This window comes from Pan troglodytes, chromosome 7 (genome assembly GCF_028858775.2).
Source record: "Pan troglodytes isolate AG18354 chromosome 7, NHGRI_mPanTro3-v2.0_pri, whole genome shotgun sequence".
Classification (NCBI taxonomy): Eukaryota; Metazoa; Chordata; class Mammalia; order Primates; family Hominidae; genus Pan; species Pan troglodytes.
Genome location: NC_072405.2, coordinates 99,121,438 through 99,141,118, shown reverse-complemented (window position 1 = coordinate 99,141,118; position 19,681 = coordinate 99,121,438). Strand labels below are relative to the sequence as shown.

Genomic DNA, 19,681 nt, shown 5'->3' with positions numbered 1-19,681 from the left:
AACCATTTCTGTGACTGCAAAAATCTTTATAATAATCTATAAATCTCTTTCAATTGCTAGAAAAATGAATAATTCCTTACTATAATAATTTAGGGTCTCTAATGATCTTACTTTTCATTGAAAGGTGATAACATTTTCATCAATGAAGTAGGTTTATATACACTTCTGTCTAGTACACCAGGGACTGGGTAAGATAAGCCAAATTTCATTCCTCTTCAATGAAAATAATTTATTTATCAACAAGGTTAGAATTTCATTCGCTAACATTAGGTCTTCAAACATCTTTGCATATTCAGGTGTTAGTGAATTCTATTAGTAGAAGAATGGGTTCAACAATCACTTCACATGGGACTTTTTATAGGATCTAGGATCGGGGAGCCAGTCTATTTTCATTAACTAAATTTATGAATATGGATTGTCTGACTTCCCAGTCCACTGACATTAACTGCAAATGTACTGTAACATTAAATGACTTTGTTTCCTTTCTATAGGGACCCCAAATCACGTCCATGGACGTTCTCTCTCTCTCTCTCTCTCTCTATAGCATAGTACCAAGAGTGAGGAACTTTCTTTTTCTTTTTTTTTTTTTTGAGACGGAGTTTCACTCTTGTTACCCAGGCTGGAGTGCAATAGCACAATCTCGGCTCACTGCAACCTCTGCCTCCCAGGTTCAAGCGATTCTCCTGCCTCAGCCTCCCGAGCAGCTGGAATTACAGACATGCGTCACCACACCTGGCTAATTTTGTATTTTCAGTAGAGACGGGATTTCTCCATGTTGGTCTGGCTGGTCTCGAACTCCTGACCTCAGGTGATCCACCCACCTCGGACTCCCAAAGTGCTGGGATTAGAGGCGTGAGCCACCGCGCCCGGCCGGAACTTTATTTTTCATAAATGATAGTACATTTTCTATGGAAAATAGTTACTCCGCTTTGAAATTTTCTTTATTTCTGCAAGTTGAGATCTGTCATTTCAACTTCTATAAAATTAAAAGAATTATTTTTTTAAAATTAGCCTAGCTGTGTGTTTGTATCTTATCCTTTGTGTCTATTCCTAAATCTTCAATCATAATTTGATGTAATCTTAAAATGCTGACCTGATATGAGTACATACAGAGAAGTGGCATAGGAAAACCTTAATATGGTAAATCACTGTGAAACACTATGGATTTGGGTTTGCAACACTGAATAAGTAGATTATTCAAATACTAGTTCATTCCTTACAGTAGAAATTATTTTAGTTAATCCATTCATGCTTTAAATAATCATTTTACACTGGCTTTTCTTTAAATGTTGAATGAATTAGACACTATTATGTTTTAGTATGTTGTTAGAGTTTAATTTATAATTTTATCCTCAAACAAACATGTTTTGTGGCAAAAGTAGGTAAGTAAGATAAAAGTAAAAAGATGGTTTGACTCCTGTCTTTATTTAAGTCAGACCAAAGAATTCCATAAGGCATGGTGCAAGGAAGTGGCTAAATACTCAATAGCTAAATTATAGAGTTTTATGTGTTATACTAGAGGACTTACACACACACACATATACACATGTTCACGCATCTATTTCCTTGAGTGAAAATTTCCGTTTTCTAAACAGTTCTGCTAGCCTTCTGTTTCTACATTCTAACCAAACCAGCAGAACTAATTAGAAAATGGTAAAGAATGCCAACATGGATTTTCAAATTTCTGAGTAATGTTTTGAAAAGTAAAAAGCACTTCTGTTAGAAGCAGTTGCTGTTGTGTGTAGAGATATATTGTATGACAATATGACCTGAAATTGAACTTGCAATGCCTTTTTTAAGCATAAAACATATCGGGAGAATCACTTTGGTAAGTTCCCCAAGCAATCAAATAAAATATTTCTAATTAGTAATTGTTTTGAATATGAAAATTTTCTCCTCTATTTCTCTCTCTCCCATCCCCTCCCTGGAAACCAAATCTTCAGGAAACTTGAATAGCTGGACCATGAAGCCCTAATAAAATAGCTTCTATTTTATTCTACTGGATATCTGTTGACCAGTAAAGTACATAGGAGGAAATGAATTACCTGCTTTAAGCCACTGTTTGAAAACCCAAACATAATTTGATGGAAAATGCCACACTCAACTTCAGGTTATCAGGGTTCATCAGCTTGCAGACATGACTTTATTAAAAATTAGGAGTCCAAATGATGTATTTTGTTATCATATCTAAACATCCTGGCTACTGCTCTGTATCAGATTCCCATAAAAGTACAGAAAACTAAATAATAGATTACTATGTGGCTTATTTTATTTCTAACAGAAAAATTCAATTTCTGAGTAATGCATTTGTGGAAGTTGGCCTTGACAAATGTACAAATTAAAGATAGATAGAAAATGAGCAATATATGTGGTAATTTAATTTATTACTTTGTAAGCTACATCTGATACATCTCAAGGAAAGGAAATTATTTTAATGTGTACAATGTGGTGTCAGCTAGTTCATATCTGATTTTGGTAAAGTGGAAGGAAACCAAGAGGGAAAAACATAGGCTAGAATTATATGGATTAGGAACAGAATTGCCTAAAGTATTAGAGGGTAGTTTGGATATTTGATTAGCTTTACTTTTCTTAATTATTTATGAGTATTAATGCAAATAAGTCATGTGACCTTCTAGGACTAAAATCCCATTAGTCCAGGACTATATATTTTCTATGTAGTGAACAGCTAGCAAAGACCTCACATTACTGTCTTAATCTCTATTAACCTCTGGCTGGTTGTGACCATTTTTGGCTATGCTTCCCAATTCAAGTTACTTAAATTTTATTGTTTTTGAGAAGTCAGAAGCTCTTGATTTTTGTTTCTCTCAAAGTAACTATTTTCCCTTTTAAGTTAAGTAGCTTTAATAAACTATGTTTGTTTAAGTTTAAAAAATTTATTTTAAATCACCCAAGGTATATATATTGATATTGGCTTTTTACCGCTGTTGGGCACAGAAGTTTTTTTTATTATTATTAGTTTAGGAGACTACTCTGATCTCTGGACATGAAGGCGTGATATCATGAGATTTAAGGCCTGCAAAATTTTGTGTCCCAATGAAATAATCATGTCTCCTCATAGCAAACAGATATTATCCCTGTCTGATTTGTCTCAGGGTGTTGTGGGTGGATTCATTTGGCTAATGGACCAAATCTGAGGCTGAGTCTACATACCTCAGATGTTAGGAAAAACTAGGGTCCCAAGCTCAAATATAAAAGTGTGTCCCAAGGAGTATGTTCTTTTCAGAATGAGAGTTTCTTGAGGGAAAAAACTTGTCTGTTTCAGCTTTGCATTTTCAGTTCTCAGAACAATGTATGGCACATGTTTCAGGGTGAATGACCACATGATTAATTGAATGAATGGATTGATTTATAAACCCATCAATGGCAAAGATCATGAAGAACCCAAATGTTTTCTTGGTGCCTGCTTTTCTACTGGCATTTTGTTTGCTTACCTTTGTGTTTCCCTTGATCCTTCCACAACTTTATGAATTTATTTAGTCATCCCTATTCACGTTTTATAAGGATAAAACTGAGTCTAAGGGACAAGAAGTGATGTACCCACTAAAAGAAAAGCAGTAAACATTGGAACTCCAATTAAAGTACAACATTCCACCTTCAGAATATAAATTTCATAGTAGTAACATAGTATATTAGTACAGTATATAATAACTATATGTATGAATAGGCTCTCACAGGTGAGAGCCAAATGTGTCAATAAATACAAACATACTTTGAGTATTAAAATCCCTATAAAAATGTTATAATGCCTTCCCACCTCTATATTCTGATATGTGAGGGCACTCATCAGGATTTGTTTTCTTTATCTTAGTCTATTATAGTATTTGGCATCCATTAAGAAAATACAAAATACCAAACGGTCTCCAGCTTTAATATAATTAAACTTTCCTGAACACACAGAGCCAGCCCGAGTCATCTCCTCATCTGATCTTCCATAATTACATATACTACTTATATTTATCATATACTGCTTTAAAAAAATTACTCATGGGTTCTTGGAAAGCAGGGAGAATACTTCTCATAGACCTGTGCCTCTCATCAAACTTTGCCTGGATTTCCAGAAAATAAGTGCTCTTAAATTGTTGTCACTCAAGATACTTTTTAAAGACTCAATAATACAGCTTTTTCATATTTTTATTAAAAATAAAAAGTGTCTATTCAGATGTATGTATTTTGTCCTTTTTTTTTATTTTGAAGCAAAGAACAAAACAGCTGAAATAGCTGTGGAACTCAGTGTTTAATAAAACTGATTGATTATAAATCTGAGCTAGTACTAAGCATTTTTATGCCAAGTAAAAATATTCTTTAGAAAGTTCTCAAGCATATTAGGCACATCACAGAAATATATTGCTGCTTCGGACTGTTTCACATCATTTTCAAACTTTTCCTGAGCACCTAATTGTATATGGTGCTGTATTACATTATGTTACAGACAACTGCACATATCCAGTCCCAGCACAGCTAGAGTTGGGACAACTTTGAAACTAGTATTCACCAAAGAATATTGATTCTGATAATTTGTAACATCTTACAAATCTTATTAGTACAAGTGCTAGAAGAGTACCCTTTAATAAGCTCGAGGCAGAAGTGCAAAAAAATATTTTCTTTCTTTTACATTATAAGACATCCAACTTTTTATTATATATAAAAACTTGGTAAATACCAAGACACATCCTCTTTTCCACTATTAACCTAGTCAGAATGAAAATAATGGAAGATACTTTTGCACAACTAAAGACAATATAGTATTGCTTCCTGGGAAGAAGTGGCAAGGGTACTATGTTTTGTTTAATACTGTTACAGCCTATAAAAATCTACTAGGCCAAAGGGATGAATTCTTGCCTAAGGAGAGGCAATATCCCACAGACATTCTATAGCCCGGTTTGGTTGCTAAGGAAAATACCCCCATAAAACTAACTGCAGGCATTTCAAATTAGAAATGTCATCAGCCACTACCTTAATGCCAGCACACTTTAACTTAATGAAATGCATTTCATGCTGTTATCACAAAACGCACTTGCTAGAAGCAATATGGTACTAATACAAATAGTGTTAACAAACAGAAATGTCTTGTTCATTGATTTAAAAAATAACCATATTCTCTATGTGCATAAACACATATCAGTACGAAATTCAATTTAGCTTCTCACTAGAACTCATACTTGTACACTCCTTTCCTGTACTTTCATTTATTGTTTCATGCAGTGGTTTTGCAGGTAACCTGTATCCTGGATAAAACATGAATTCCATCTGTGAGGTTTTGAGATAAACATGTGTCAATGGATCCCTGAGAAGAACCAGGTGATGACACAATAGGATCAGAATTTTAACTTAAAACTGGCAAGTAATTTGTGCCCCATAAACTACTTTTATGTTTACAGGCATTTGAATTTGATAAGGATTTGCTATTAATCATCACCACTTATTTATAATACAAGGTCCTTGATGTCAAGGAATCTTGTTATTTGTATAGCACCAGCACAAAGTGCCACTACAGCACGATAGGTATCGTCATATGAATGAGAAAGAGGCACTGTATGCATGCTGAATTCTCTGCATCACTAAAGCCTCCATGTGAGAGTCTGAACAGATGATGGTGAGTGGAATCTGAAAAACTCCAGTGCTTCTAAGCTGACAATTAGGATGGTAGCATTGCTATAATTTAAAGAAATACTTAGGTCTCACCTTGAATTATCCAAAGAAGTGACTCTCCAGCTTCCACATGATGGACAGGTGAGTATAAACCTAGAAAGATGCCAGACTATGTCACTTGCTTTTATAACATCTCACAAGACCTTGATTCCTCAGAGTATTTCTTGAAAAGGTGCTTGAAAAGCTAGAATGAATCTTACATGTCCTATTGAGTGACCCATAAATCCCTTAGGTAATGGTTAGAGAATGCAGCATTTGATTTTGTTGTAGGTGGAATAGTTCAGGAATTCAGAGTTGCTGCAAAGGTGGTGTTCCTGATGGAGGCATGTGTTTGAGGTTGCAAAGAAAAACTTGACTTTGGAGAAACTTGACTTCATTATATGACTCTGAAAGAGTGAGTAGTCTTTTAGTGATTCACTCTATCAACCTTTCAGTCTGTAAAGAGTGGGTTGCCAGTTAATCCAGTTATGAAGGTCTCCAAAGAGATCTATACAAGGGAAACATAAAGTGCACATTAGGCTCAACCACACTAAGAGATGCCCAAATTAAGTTGGCAGTGTAGCAGAACTGGCTATGCAGACAGATCTTTTTGAGAAAAATGTAGTGGTGGTTGACCCTCAATAAAATGGTAATATCTCGTGATTTCCTAATTATTTTGTCTACGTATTGGGGTCAGATATTTTGAATGTTCTTTAAATATATTTTAGGTGATCCTAGTGTTACACATTTGAAAATGATAATGTGGCACAATTTTTCATCAAAATATAACCACAATCTTGATGCTTCAAATACACACCTTTCTAAGATTTGATGAAAGATATGGTGGATTCATTGGCAGCTTCCTAATACCTATTTGATAAGTGCATCCTTTGTCAGGATGCTGCCAAGATAGTGCTATTTAGTGACAGGCTTCAAATGTATACAGCCAATATAGAGCTTCTGAGGTTATTAAAGTTCTTCTGTAACAGAGTAATGGATGGCTTTAATCCTTTTTAGGCTGGCTATAAACTTGTAATACTTTGCTGACTGTGCAAAATAGCCTATAATATAGACTTATACCTTTTCTTATGTGTGTGTTTCCAAGATCTATTCATCAGCTTAATGACTGATTTTTCCTGAGGTCGGTTTTAGGGCTTGGAGCCAATCACACTGAAACTATTTGGGAGAAAAGGAAAACATTTCACTGTCAAATACCTTGTGTATCTTAATAAATTTTATACATATCTTAATGTTGTTTTGTACATGTCTTACAAGTACCATCTTATCTTTACTTAGTAAGCACTTCAGTTCTCTCATGGTGGGGCTAATCCAAAGCAAATCTTCAAATTAACTGGTATTTGTTACTGGCATCTCCTCTTCCATTGAATCCAGAAGCAAAACAGTGCTTTGGCAAATTATAAAGTTCCTGATTGATAGCACCTCAGCTATAGCTCTCTTCTTCCCAGCAAGCCTTACCTGAACACGTTTCCATTCTCTCCTAACCCTGTTCTTTGCTTTGTACAGAACAGCATTTTGACAGGTCAAAGAAGGCTAAGATGATAAATAGCTTCAGACATTAGCCTTCCAATGGTGATTTCATGTTAATAGGAAGCTCCTGGAATAAATGTCTCAAATTCAAGCGATGAATTATTGAAGATTCTACTTCATAAAATGCATCTGAACACTTGGGGAGCATTTTTGAAAACAGAGTCCCTCTCTATTTCTTGCAAATATTTACGGATACATGGCTATCTACTCCGACTGCTTATAAGAGTATGTACATATATTTAAGAGTAACACTGAGGCTGCTTCTTTTTCTGATATTCATGTTTGTATATACCAACAAATGCAAATTAATATTGGCTCATGTTATATTGAGAAGATTATTTTACTTAGAGTTTAAACTCATTGAAAACTAGCTCCCAAATTAAAATTATTTGGGCAGACTTGACTAAAACTACTATACAATCAAGTATGTATTTAGGAAAACACTTATAAAGGATATGCCCAATTTTGACTGTATATGTATGTATGTGTGTGTCACAAATTTATATATATATGTATATCTACAAAAAATAATACACACACATTCAGAGAGAGAGAGAGATAATTAAAATGGTGTCATCCAGAAGGTTTGAATTGTGCAAAGCTAAGAATTTGTCAAAGAAATGTACATATGTTTCCCAAATAATTATACGGATATTGTTGTCAAAAAAGAATGATGAAGCCAGGTGTGGTGGTTCATGCCTGTTCAGCATTTTGGGATGCCAAGGCAGGAGGATCACTTGAGGCCAGGAGCTCAAGACAAGCCTGGACAAGATAGTAAGAAACCATCTCTACAAATATATATATTACATATGTTAAAAGTTAGCCAGGCATGGTGGTGCTATTTATAATATTTATATATATTTAGTATTTAAGTATTAAATATATTAAAAATTAGCCAAGCATGGTGGTGCTCACCTTTAGTCTCAGGTACTCAGCAACTTGGGATACTGAGGCAAGATTATCACTTGAGCCCAGGAGCCGAAGGCTGCAGTGAGCTATAATCCCTGTATTCCAGCTTCAGCGATAAAGGGAGACCAGGTCTAAAATTCAAAAAGAATGACAAGGTATAAAGTCATACAATTATTTTACTTATTGTGTCTCTTTCTCACACATACGTGCAACTGATTATTATAACAATTGGTGTCAATAAAGAGAAATGCTAGTTTGGCGTTAAAATCTCAAAATTGATAGCATATGAGGAGATAAATCTAAAATCCATCAAAATACTTATACATTCCAGCAACTTGTTTTTCATGTGGACAGATGTGCGGTTGTTTCTTTGGAATTTCACATAGCCAGCTATTTGCCCTCTTCAAAATGATTGTCATTTTAAAGAATAATATGCTGTTATAACGTTTCTTGAAACATCAAACTATCTTACAGAATAATATTAGACTTAGTCAAAAACCCCAAAAAAAAATATTTCAAAAACTTGGACCCTGAAAACTTTGTATATATTTTATGACCTTTTAATATGTCTTGCTTATATGGACCCTTTAAATAGAAGCTAAATACCTCTGTGACTAGCATTTTTCTCTCATACTCGTTTGTTCCTGGCAGCTCTGGGTGCTCCATAGGGTACACAGAGGTATGTACCTTTCCTGCTTGGGGCCTGGCAGCATTTTGAGCACACTGATTTCTGTCAGAGACCTTCAGGCAGTAGCCTCTGGCTGACATGTGAAATGCACATTGTAACACTGAGTTTGTCAGTCCTCAACAATCTCCGAAAAGTGGAAAATCTTGGAGAAATGAAGGAGAAATGGAGGAGAAATGAAAGAGCAACTCTGCATTGAAAAATTAAACAAAAAATAGCTCCTCTACCTCCTCATTCCCTTTCCAGTCAAGGTAATATGTACAAGGTATGAAATCCAAATCAGTGTGGCAGAAGTTGGGACTGCCATCTCACTTGCTTAATTAATCTTTTGATGACATTATGTCACTCAGCTATGAGCACTACAAATAAACCTTAGGAGACATGACTGCAGCGTTCTAAAAGGAGGTCCATCAGGTGAAAGACAATTTATTGCATCCATGGAGCCACAGTTGCATCATTGAAATTGGGAAGCCCACTGCTGAATAGATTTAAGAACTTGAGTGGTGACGTTTTCATTTCTATAAAACAGCTAAATTCTTTCCAACTAATATGCAGTAAATACTTACTATGTGGAAGGTATTCCACAAAACAAAGAATTTAATTAAAGTTTTTAAATTAAAATAAAATCATTCATTGAAATTTTAGTTTTAGGCAACGTAAAGTAAGCACCCCTTATCCTGACTCTTTCACTGAATACTGTTATAAAATCTGGATAGATGCATGGAGCAAGTACTAGAAGACTCCAAAACCTAAATAGTAGCAGATGGATTAGAAAAGAAAGTCAAAATACAAAGTAACACTGAAATGACTGTGAACTTATCATTTATATCTACCTGTGTGGTATCTGCCAACCTGATCTCAGAGCTGCTTAAAACCTGGAAGTGAATACCAATGAAGAAAGAGAGAGCTGCAGGAGATGTCTTCTGGTTCCAGTTTGAGGAGTGGGAAAGAGGACTTTGGATGGTAATGATGGCTGTAGCATGGGCCTGCAGTTACCTAAAACTCTTAAGGAGGGGAAAGTTCTTAGATCAGAGAAGCTGTGGTATTAAGATGAGGTAAACGTTCATTGCTTTTTACTAGTTTTGTCCTTCTGCCATTTGGCCTCAACAATGGTTGCAATGGAATTAAGAATTTAACAAATAGGGTTAAATACAGTCCAGCTCCCTGACTGGGGGATATAAAAGCAAGCCCCAAGAAAATCAGAAAGAACCAACAAGATTACAGAAAGAGAAAAGCTTAGGAAAGTGATCTATAAACTTGCTTATTAATCTTGTGGGTTCAACCCTGATTTGAGTATGCATGGATCTGATCTTAAACTGCACACCTTGAAAACTGGACACAGATATAAACTATCACTTATGTCCCAGACTTGCCACTGGATGACCCGCATACAGGAAAGATTTAAATAGCACAGAAAATCTTGAAAAAGTAAACTGAAATTGGAGCCACAGCATACAGGTTGGAACTTGTGACCAAAATCAATATCAGTTAATTGCCTACTACAACAAACAAATACATATAATTTAAACAAGACCAAATGGCTCATAACATGACATTCAAAATATGCAGGATACAATTAAAAATTTTTAGACATAGGGAAGATCAGGAAAATCTCAACACACGTGGGAATGAAAAACCTATTTACTAATGGAGTTTGCAATGTATGTAGATGTAATATATGATATCTACAATATACAAAAAGGCAAGTAAAATACCTATATCATGGTAAGTTTCCAATCTTCCACTTGAAGTGGTAAAATGCTGATTTAAAATGAATCATAAAGAGCTAAATATGTACACCGTAAAAACTAGAGAAATCACTAAAGCAAAACAAAATAAAAACAAAACAAAACAATCCAAAACTATACAAAGGGATATGGTCAAACACCCAATAATAAATTAAAATGAAAAAATAAAACGTGTAAATCAACAAAAAGAAAATAAGAAAGGTGAAAGACAAGTAAAAAGAGGTAAATAAAAAAATGTAGAGCTACATCAAACATAGCAATAATCATATTAAGTGTAAATTGTCTGGACACACAAATTAACTCACACATATTATCAGAATGAATTTTTAAAAATCATGATCCAACTAGATTCTATATAGAAAAAACTGACTTCTAATGTAATGATACTGGTAGTTTAAAATGAAAATAGATGGAAATATGTGTGTGTGTGTGTGTGTGTCACAAATGTCACACTATGCAAACAATAATCCGAACAAGACCAAAAATCTGATGGTTTATAAAAATGTCAGTCAAAGTAGAATTGAGAGCAAAGAAAGTTACAAAAAACATATAGGGAAATTACACAATTTTAAATGAAAAAAAATCAAGAAGACATAAAGGAAGGAAAAACTGACATAGCAAAAGGAACTAGACAAAATCTACAATTGTAGTAGGAGACTTCAACTCTCACCAACTGGATTTAATTTCATTTATAGAATGCCACCCAACAATAGTAGGAGGCACGTTTTTGTCATGTGTTCATGAACACTTAGCTTACTAAACCTTTAATTTGCCTTGTCTTATTCTATTTTGTGCTGCTATAACAAAATACTTGACACTAAGTAATTTTTAAAAAGCAGGTATTTATTTACTACAGTACTGGAGGCTGAGAAGTTCAATGTTGAGAAGGCTACATCTGGTGAGGGCCTTCATGCTGCCTCATCCCATGGTGTAAGGAAAAAAGATAAGAGAGCATGTGTGAGAGAGTGAGAGAACATTTACAGCCTCAAACCCTTTTATAAGTGGTATTAATTCATTAATGACGGTAGAGCCCTGGTGACCTAAACACATCCCATTAGGCCCCACCTCTCAACACTGTTGCATTGAGGATTAAGTTTCCAACACTCCCCTTTTTGAGGACACATTCAAACCACAGCACCAAAGTAGACCATATTCTGGATAATAAAACAAATCTTATGTCATTTAGGTAATAGAACTCATACAGAGTATGTTCTCTGAACATGATAGAATTAAACTAGAAATTGGTAAAAGAAAGATAGCAGGAAAAATCACTAAACACTTGGAAATTTAACACTTTCTTAAGAATCTATAGTACAAAGTGAAAATGTCACGGAAAATTAGAAAATATTTTTAACTGAATTAAAATGAAAATATTACAAATAAGTGTATGTGATATGCAGCTAATTAAATACATAGAAATTAATATTAAATGCTCATTTTACAAAAGAAAAATGATTTCAAGTAAATAGCCAGAACATTCATCCTAAGGAACTATAACTAAGCAAATGGAGGGTAAAATGAAGACAGAAACAAAAATCAATAAAATTATAAATTTAAAATCCTAGAGAAAATTTTAGAAATCAAAACATAGTTAGTTGAAAAGACTTTAAAAATTGATAAATCTCCACTGATATTCACAAGAAAAAGAAGAAAGTAGACACAAATTACCAATGTCGACAATAAAAGCGGATATTACTCCACAAACCACAGAAATGAAAAGCATAACTTAAAAAAAGTATTACCAACAAATCAAATATGTTCAACAACATAAATAAAATATGCCAATTCCTAGAGAACCTCGAACTATCAGAAGTCACCAAAGATGAAATAGGATAATACTATAATTATTATATAAACTGAATTTATTCTTTTTTTTTTTTTTTTTTTGAGACAGAGTCTCGCTCTGTTGCCTAGGCTGGAGTGCAATGGTATGATCTTGGCTCACTGCAACCTCCACCTTCTGGGTTCAAGCAATTCTCCTGCCTCATCCTCCTGAGTAGCTGGGATTACAGGCATGTGCCATCAAGCCTGGCTAATTTTTTGTAATTTTAGTAGAGACAGGGTTTCACCATGCTGGCCAGGCTGGTCTCAAACTCCTGACCTCATGATCCACCCGCCTTGGCCTCCCAAACCTCTGGGATTACAGGCGTGAGAACATTTATTCTGAAAAAGAAATCTTCAGTTCCAGATGATTTCACTGAGAAGTTCTACCAGTCATTTAAAGAAGAAATAAAACCAATTTCTTTCAGAAAATAGAAGAGAGGAGAGCACATCACAACTAATTTTATAAAACCATTACTACATGAACAGTATCGAAATGAGTCAAAGACACTCTAAGAAAGATTAACTACAGAGAAATATCACTTATGAATTTAGATGCAAAAATCCTCAACAACACATTACCAAATTAAATCCAACAATATATAAAACAATACTATATTATAATAAAACAATATTTACCCTACATATGGGAAAATTTTTCAATACTCAAAAATTAATGATTGTAATCTATCATATTAACAGTCCAAAGAAGAGACGGCACATGATCATATCAACTAATGAAGAAGAGTATTTGACAAAATTAATGATCGATTTATAATAAAAACTAGCAGAAAATAAGAAATTGAAAAAAAATCAACCTGATAAAAGGCTTCTGGAAAAAAAAAATACCACTAACATAATTCTTAATTTTGAAAGACTGAATGCCTTCCCCCTAAAATTGACAGCAAGGCCAAAATTTTTATTTCATTACTCATATTTAACACCATACAAGAGGCCTAACCAATGTATTAAAGCAAGAAAAGAAATGAGATATACAGATTAGAAAGGACTAAATTAAACTGTACCTATCTATATACACAAATTTCCATGCAAAAAAAAACCATGGAATCTATTAAAAATAACTCCTAGAAAATAATTAGCTGGCATGGTCACAAAATACAAAGTTAACATTGTAAAATCTCTCATTTCAGTACAGTAAGAACAATAAGCAAAATTTATCTTAACTCATATGATTTACATTTGCTCCCCCCCAAAATGAATCAAAATTAAGTATGAATTTAGTTAAAATGTGCAAGATCTATATGCTAGACATTACAAAAGCTGATGAAATAAATCAAATAACTCATGCTATGGTCCAGAATGGAAAGACTCTAAATGGATAAAATTCTCTGTTCAAAAGATACAGAGTGACTGAATAAATTAAAGCAAAACAAAACAGGACCCAGCTATATGCTGCTTATAAGAGAAACACTTCAACTTTAAGGGCACATAATGTGAAAGTGAAGGAATGGAAAAAGATACTCCAGGCAAAGAGAAGCTAAAAGAAAGCAATGGTAACTATATATATATGTGTGTATATATATACATATATATATACACACATATATATATAAAACTTTAAAATTAACCATATATAATTTTATATATAGTTATAAAGTTAATTTTGTATGTATATATGTATATGTATATATAGTGTATATATGTATATGTATATATATTGTGTATATATATGTATATGTATATATATTGTGTATATATATGTATATGTATATATATTGTGTGTATATATATATATATATATACAAAATTAGCTTTTAAGTATCAAAAAAAGAAGGAGGCATAAAGGTCATAAAGGTGTAAATTTAACAAGAAGATATAACAATTATAAATACATATGCACCTAAATATACCACTTAAATATACCAAAAAAAATTAATAGATCCTAAGGGAAAGAGAGACTGCAATACAATGATAGTAGTGAACTTCAGTATCACTTTCAACAATGAACAGATATCGAGATAGAAAATCAGTAAGAAAACACTGTACTAAAATGGCACTTTAGACCAAATGAACCTGACAGACACATACAAAACATTTCACCCAACAGTAACATAATATACAGTCTTCTCAAATGCACATAGGACATTTTCCACAACAGATCATATGTTAGGCAGCCAAGCAGGTTGGACAGATTAAGACTGAAACATAGCAAGAATCCTTTCCAACAACAATGGTATAAAACTAGAAATCAATAACAGGAAGAATTTTGGAAAATTCACAAATACATGGAAATGAAACAATGTACTACAGAAGAACCAATGAATCAAATAAGAAATTGAAAGGAAATTTTAAAAAAATCTTGAGATAAAGAAAAATGTAAACACAGCATACCAAAATTATGAAATGCAGCAAAAGCAGTTATAAGAGGAAATTTTATAGCAATAAATACTTATATCAAAAAAAGAAAAAGAAAGAAAAATTCCAGATAAACAACCTAATGTTACAACTCAAGAAACTAGAAAAAGAAGAACCAACTAGGCCTAACTTTAGTAGAATAAATAAAAAAAAGATCAGAAGAAAAACAGATGGTGTAGAGACCAGAAAAACAAGAGAAAAAAGCAATGAAACCAACAGTTGGTTTTTAGAAAAAAGGAACAAAATCGATAAACTTTTAGCTAAACTAAGAATAAAGAGAAGACAAATAAAACCAGAAATGAAAGAGAAGACATTACAACTGAGAACACAGAAATACAAAGAATCACAAGAAACTACTAAGAAAAACTATATGGCAACACATTTAATAACCTAAATACCTAGATAATAAAACCTTCCAAGACTTAAAAGAAATTGAAAATCCCAAGAAACCAACATAAAGTATGGAGATTGGGTAAGTAATAAAAGGTCTCATCAAAGAAAAGCTCAGGACATAATTGTTGAACTCTACCAAACATTTAAAGAACTTAAAACAATCCTTTCTTCTCAAATTCTTCAAAAAAATAAAAGAGGAGATAATACTTCCAAGCTCATTTTTAGAGGCCAATATTACCCTGATGTCAAAGCCCAACTAGGGTATGACAAAAAAAGAAAATTACAGGGCAATATCCCTGATGAACATAGATTCAAAACTCCTCAACAAAATACTAGCAAACTTTATATGGTTTGGCTGTGTCTGCACTCAAATCTCATCTTGAATTGTAATCCCCACGTGTCAAGGGAAGGACCTGGTTGGAGGTGATTGGATCAGGGGGCAGTCTCCCCCATGCTGTTCTCCTGGTAGTGATTGAGTTTTCAGGAGACCTGATGGTTTTAAAATGTGGTACTTCCTTGCGCTCTCTCTTTTCCTGCCGCCTTGTGAAGCAGGTGCTTGCTTCTCCTTTGCCTTCTGCTACAATTGTCCGCCAGATGTAGAAAAATGAAATTAGACTATCATCTCACATCAGATACAATAATCAACTAAAAATGGTTTAATAACTTAAATATAAGACCAGAAAATGTGAAGCTATTAAAAGGAAATAGAAAACTCCACTACATTTGCCTAGGCAATGATTATTTGAATATGGCCCCAAAAGCACGACAGCAAAAGCAAAAATAGATGAATGGGATAACAACAAAATAAAAAGTTTCTGCACAGCAAAGAAAACAATCAACAGAATGTAGAGACAATCTACAGAATGGGAGAGAATACTTGCAAACCATACATCTGAAAAAGACACATATATGAGGAACCCAAACAACTGAATAGTAAGAAAAACACACTTTAAAAGAGGGGCAAGGGACCTGAAGAGAATTTCTCAAACATGTGCATACAAATGACCAGCCAGGCATGAAAAAATGAGCATGAAAAAATGTTCAACATCACTAATCAACAGAAAAATGAAAATCCAAACCACAATGAGATGTAACCTCATACCTGTTAGGTTGGCTCTGATAAAATAGTCAAAAGACAACAAACGTGGGCAAGGACATAGAGAAAAGAGAATCCTTATACATTGTTGGTGGAAATGTAAATTGGTACAGCCATTATGGAAAAGAGCATGATGATTCCTCAGTAATTAAAAATGAAATTACCATATCATCTAGCAATCCCAGTTCTGGGTGTATATTCAAAGGATATGAAATCAGTATGCCAAAGAAACTGCACTTTTATATTTATTGAAGCAATATTCACAATGTCCATGATATGGTATCAAATTAAGTGTCCATCAGGAAATAAATAGATAATAAAACTGTGATATGTATATGTGTGTGTAGATATATAGATATATATATATATATATATATATGAGCCAAGATCATGCCACTGTATTCCAGCCTGAGCGACAGAGTGAGACTCTGTCTCAAAAAAAATTTATATGTTATAAATTATATTTTATATATATAATATTGTCATATATAGTTATATATTATTTTATATAATAAATAATACATATGTGTTATATATAAAATTTCATTTGATACATAAATATGTATTTTTATATATTCATTGTACTGTATTATAATATATTCATCATATATGTGTGTGTATATATATACATGGCATATGTATAAGATATCCTAGGTGATATCCAAGGTCTTTCAATATGCTAATTGAAACAAAGCACAATATATCATATATAAATTTGTCATATATTTTTATTTTTTATCATATATAAATTTGTAAATTATTGCAGAAGCTATGTTAATAAGGAAAATAGAATGTATTAGAATGGAGGGTAACAATAACTTTATACAGGTAAAATCTGAAATCCCAAATGATATCAAATTCTAAACTAACTTTAAGCGCCAACATGATGCTCAAAGGAAATGCTCACTGAAGGTTTTTGGATTTGGAAAACTTAACCTGTAGTTGCTATAAAAGCCTATTGGCATGACTCCCAGATACTTCTGGAAAATTAAACCTTGTCTTATCTCTGGAGGTTTAAATTTAGGGAATACTTCATTCAGCCTGCTTAGCTTGGGCTGCTGAAACATGCTCAGCATTAACAATGCTCAGTCCTGAGAGTATCGTACTTTATTATGCTCTTTAGTCATAATGTACATGGCATAAGACTAAAAACAGTGACATATCCAGCTTAGATATCGCTGTCCGTAGCCTACAAGCAGAACTGCTTCAGCTAGGAAAGGGGCAGGTGAGTTTCCTGAGATCTGATTTAACCTTCTTTCACTTTAAAAACAATCCACATGTTGGGGAGCTAGAAGCTTACATCTCCAGGTCCTGGGAAACTGTTGCTGATCTTTCAGTTCTGTACCTTGTCTGGATTTATTTTGCCACGTTTTGAATAGGTAAACTTTCTGTGTGTCTTTTCTTTCCATCATTCCGAATCTGTTCTTCACGTGGGTCATAAAGTCCCTTATCTTACTTTATCATCCCAGCTTCCTCAGAAAAGAAGACTTCAAGTTACCGTAGAGAAAACTATCCTAGGGAGAATTATTCTGCTGTGCAAACGCAATAAGGTAAAATGAGAAAAAAAAAATGGAGAGAAAGAAAAACATATGGGTAAATCTCTAAGACAAAATGGCTGATATCACTTTCTGTTTGCTTGTCCCAGGGAATCTCAAGATGAGTGGTGAAAACAGTAGAAGAATAAAGTCAATATAACCTGAGAGCTAGAAATGTGGTCATATTTTCCTTTCATATCTTTCTTCCTCCATAATTTTGAGCTGTATTTGCTTTTTCCTAACACAGCAACTTGACCCTACAGAAGGAAGTGTAGGAATCCAAGGAGAAGTATCCGTGGTAGATTTCAATTAAGAAGCTCTGGCATTAAGCAAAACAGGTGAAGAAGCTTTACACGTTTCCCTTTTGAGTCACTCAGCCAAATTCATCAGTGTAAAGGAAGAGGCAAGTATTTAATTCAAAGGTATGTACAGGAATGGCTTTTCTTCTAGAGTGTGCCTTGTACTGCATTTCTTGAAGATCGGCAATACTTGGAATTAAAGAGTTGTAATATACCAATTAAATTGGACATAGACAGGGCCGGGCGCGGTGGCTCATGCCTGCATTCCCAGCACTTTGGGAGGCCAAGGCAAGCAGATCATGAGGTCAGGAGATCGAGACCATCCTGGCTAACACGGTGAAACCCCGTCTCTACTAAAAATACAAAAAAAACTAGCCGGGCGTGGTGGCGGGCACCTGTAGTCCCAGCTACTTGGTAGGCTGAGGCAGGAGAATGGCGTGAACCCAGGAGGTGGAGCTTGCAGCGAGCTGAGATTGCACCACTGCACTCCAGTCTGGGCGACAGAGCAAGACTCCCACTCAAAAAAAAAAAAAAAAAAAAAAAAAAAAAAAAAAATTGGACTTAGGTTCTTATACAGTCAGATAAAATATACATCTCATGGATATTGTTGCTTTCATTGTCTGAGGTCACTGGTTTTTATTAAAAGCAAGCATTACGGAGGTAAAATTTGGTCTGATCCACAGTCATCCTTGGCATCAAAACCCTCGGCCTTCCCCTTGATAACTCAACAAGATAACTTAGGTCATTTGAGATGTGTTTCTAATAAAGGATGCTTCATCTGTAATTATGCAGGAACTTTATACATATTCACCAGTAACAGTGTGTCCTTCATTTTTGAATAAACTAATTGTCATTTGGATCTCTTGGGTGTCTCAGGGTAAAGCTATTTAAGCTGTTAGCAAAAAGAATATGATAAAATTTCTGCAGCCAATATATAAGCAAACTTTCCACATAAAAATAACAGTAACTTTCATTTTTCTTAAGCTAAAATATTCCCATACTTTTACATTGTTTCATCTATGTCTTTCTCTCAAGTGAGAGACAAGTTTGATAACAAATGTTTAATACTCTAAAACGATTTGGACACAAACATCTTATTTGAACATACCAAGATCAGTTTTGAATTTATAGAGTCTTTAGTAGAAGGTGATATCATAGATTATGAGTTTGGTAAACTGAAGATCAGACTCATATTTTAGTGATAAATTAAAACATGATGATATGGTTTGGATCTGTGTCCCTGCCCAAATCTCCTGTCAAATTGTAACCCCCAGTAGGAGGTAGGGCCTGATGGGAGGTGATTGGATCGTGGGGGTGAATTTCTCCCTTGGTGTTGTTCTCGTGATAGTGAGTGAGTTCTCCTGAGATCTGGTCATTTAAAAGTATGTAGCACCTCCCATCTCTCTCTCACTGCTGCTCCCACCATGTAGGTTGCCTCACTCCCACTTTGCCTTCTGCCAAGATTGTAAGTTCCTTGAGGCCTTTTAAGAAGCTGATGTCATTATGCGTCTTAGGCTGCAGAACCATGAGCCAATTAAACCTCTTTTCCTTATAAATTACCCAGTCTCAGGTATTTCTTTATAGCAGTGTGAGAATAGACTAATATACATGATAATAGCTTA

At 34.0% G+C, this 19,681-nt stretch overlaps 1 long non-coding RNA gene across 1 annotated transcript in view; it reads right to left on the bottom strand.

Moving 5' to 3' along the window:
• Positions 1 to 19,681, bottom strand: part of LOC134810892 (uncharacterized) — a 36,113-nt gene that overhangs the window by 5,602 nt on the left and 10,830 nt on the right. Inside the window, exons 2-3 of the long non-coding RNA XR_010159625.1 lie at positions 8,113 to 8,237; positions 5,704 to 5,763 (exon numbers count right to left, since the gene is read on the bottom strand). This is a non-coding gene — a long non-coding RNA (uncharacterized LOC134810892). The remainder of the gene's footprint in view (positions 1 to 5,703; positions 5,764 to 8,112; positions 8,238 to 19,681) is intronic.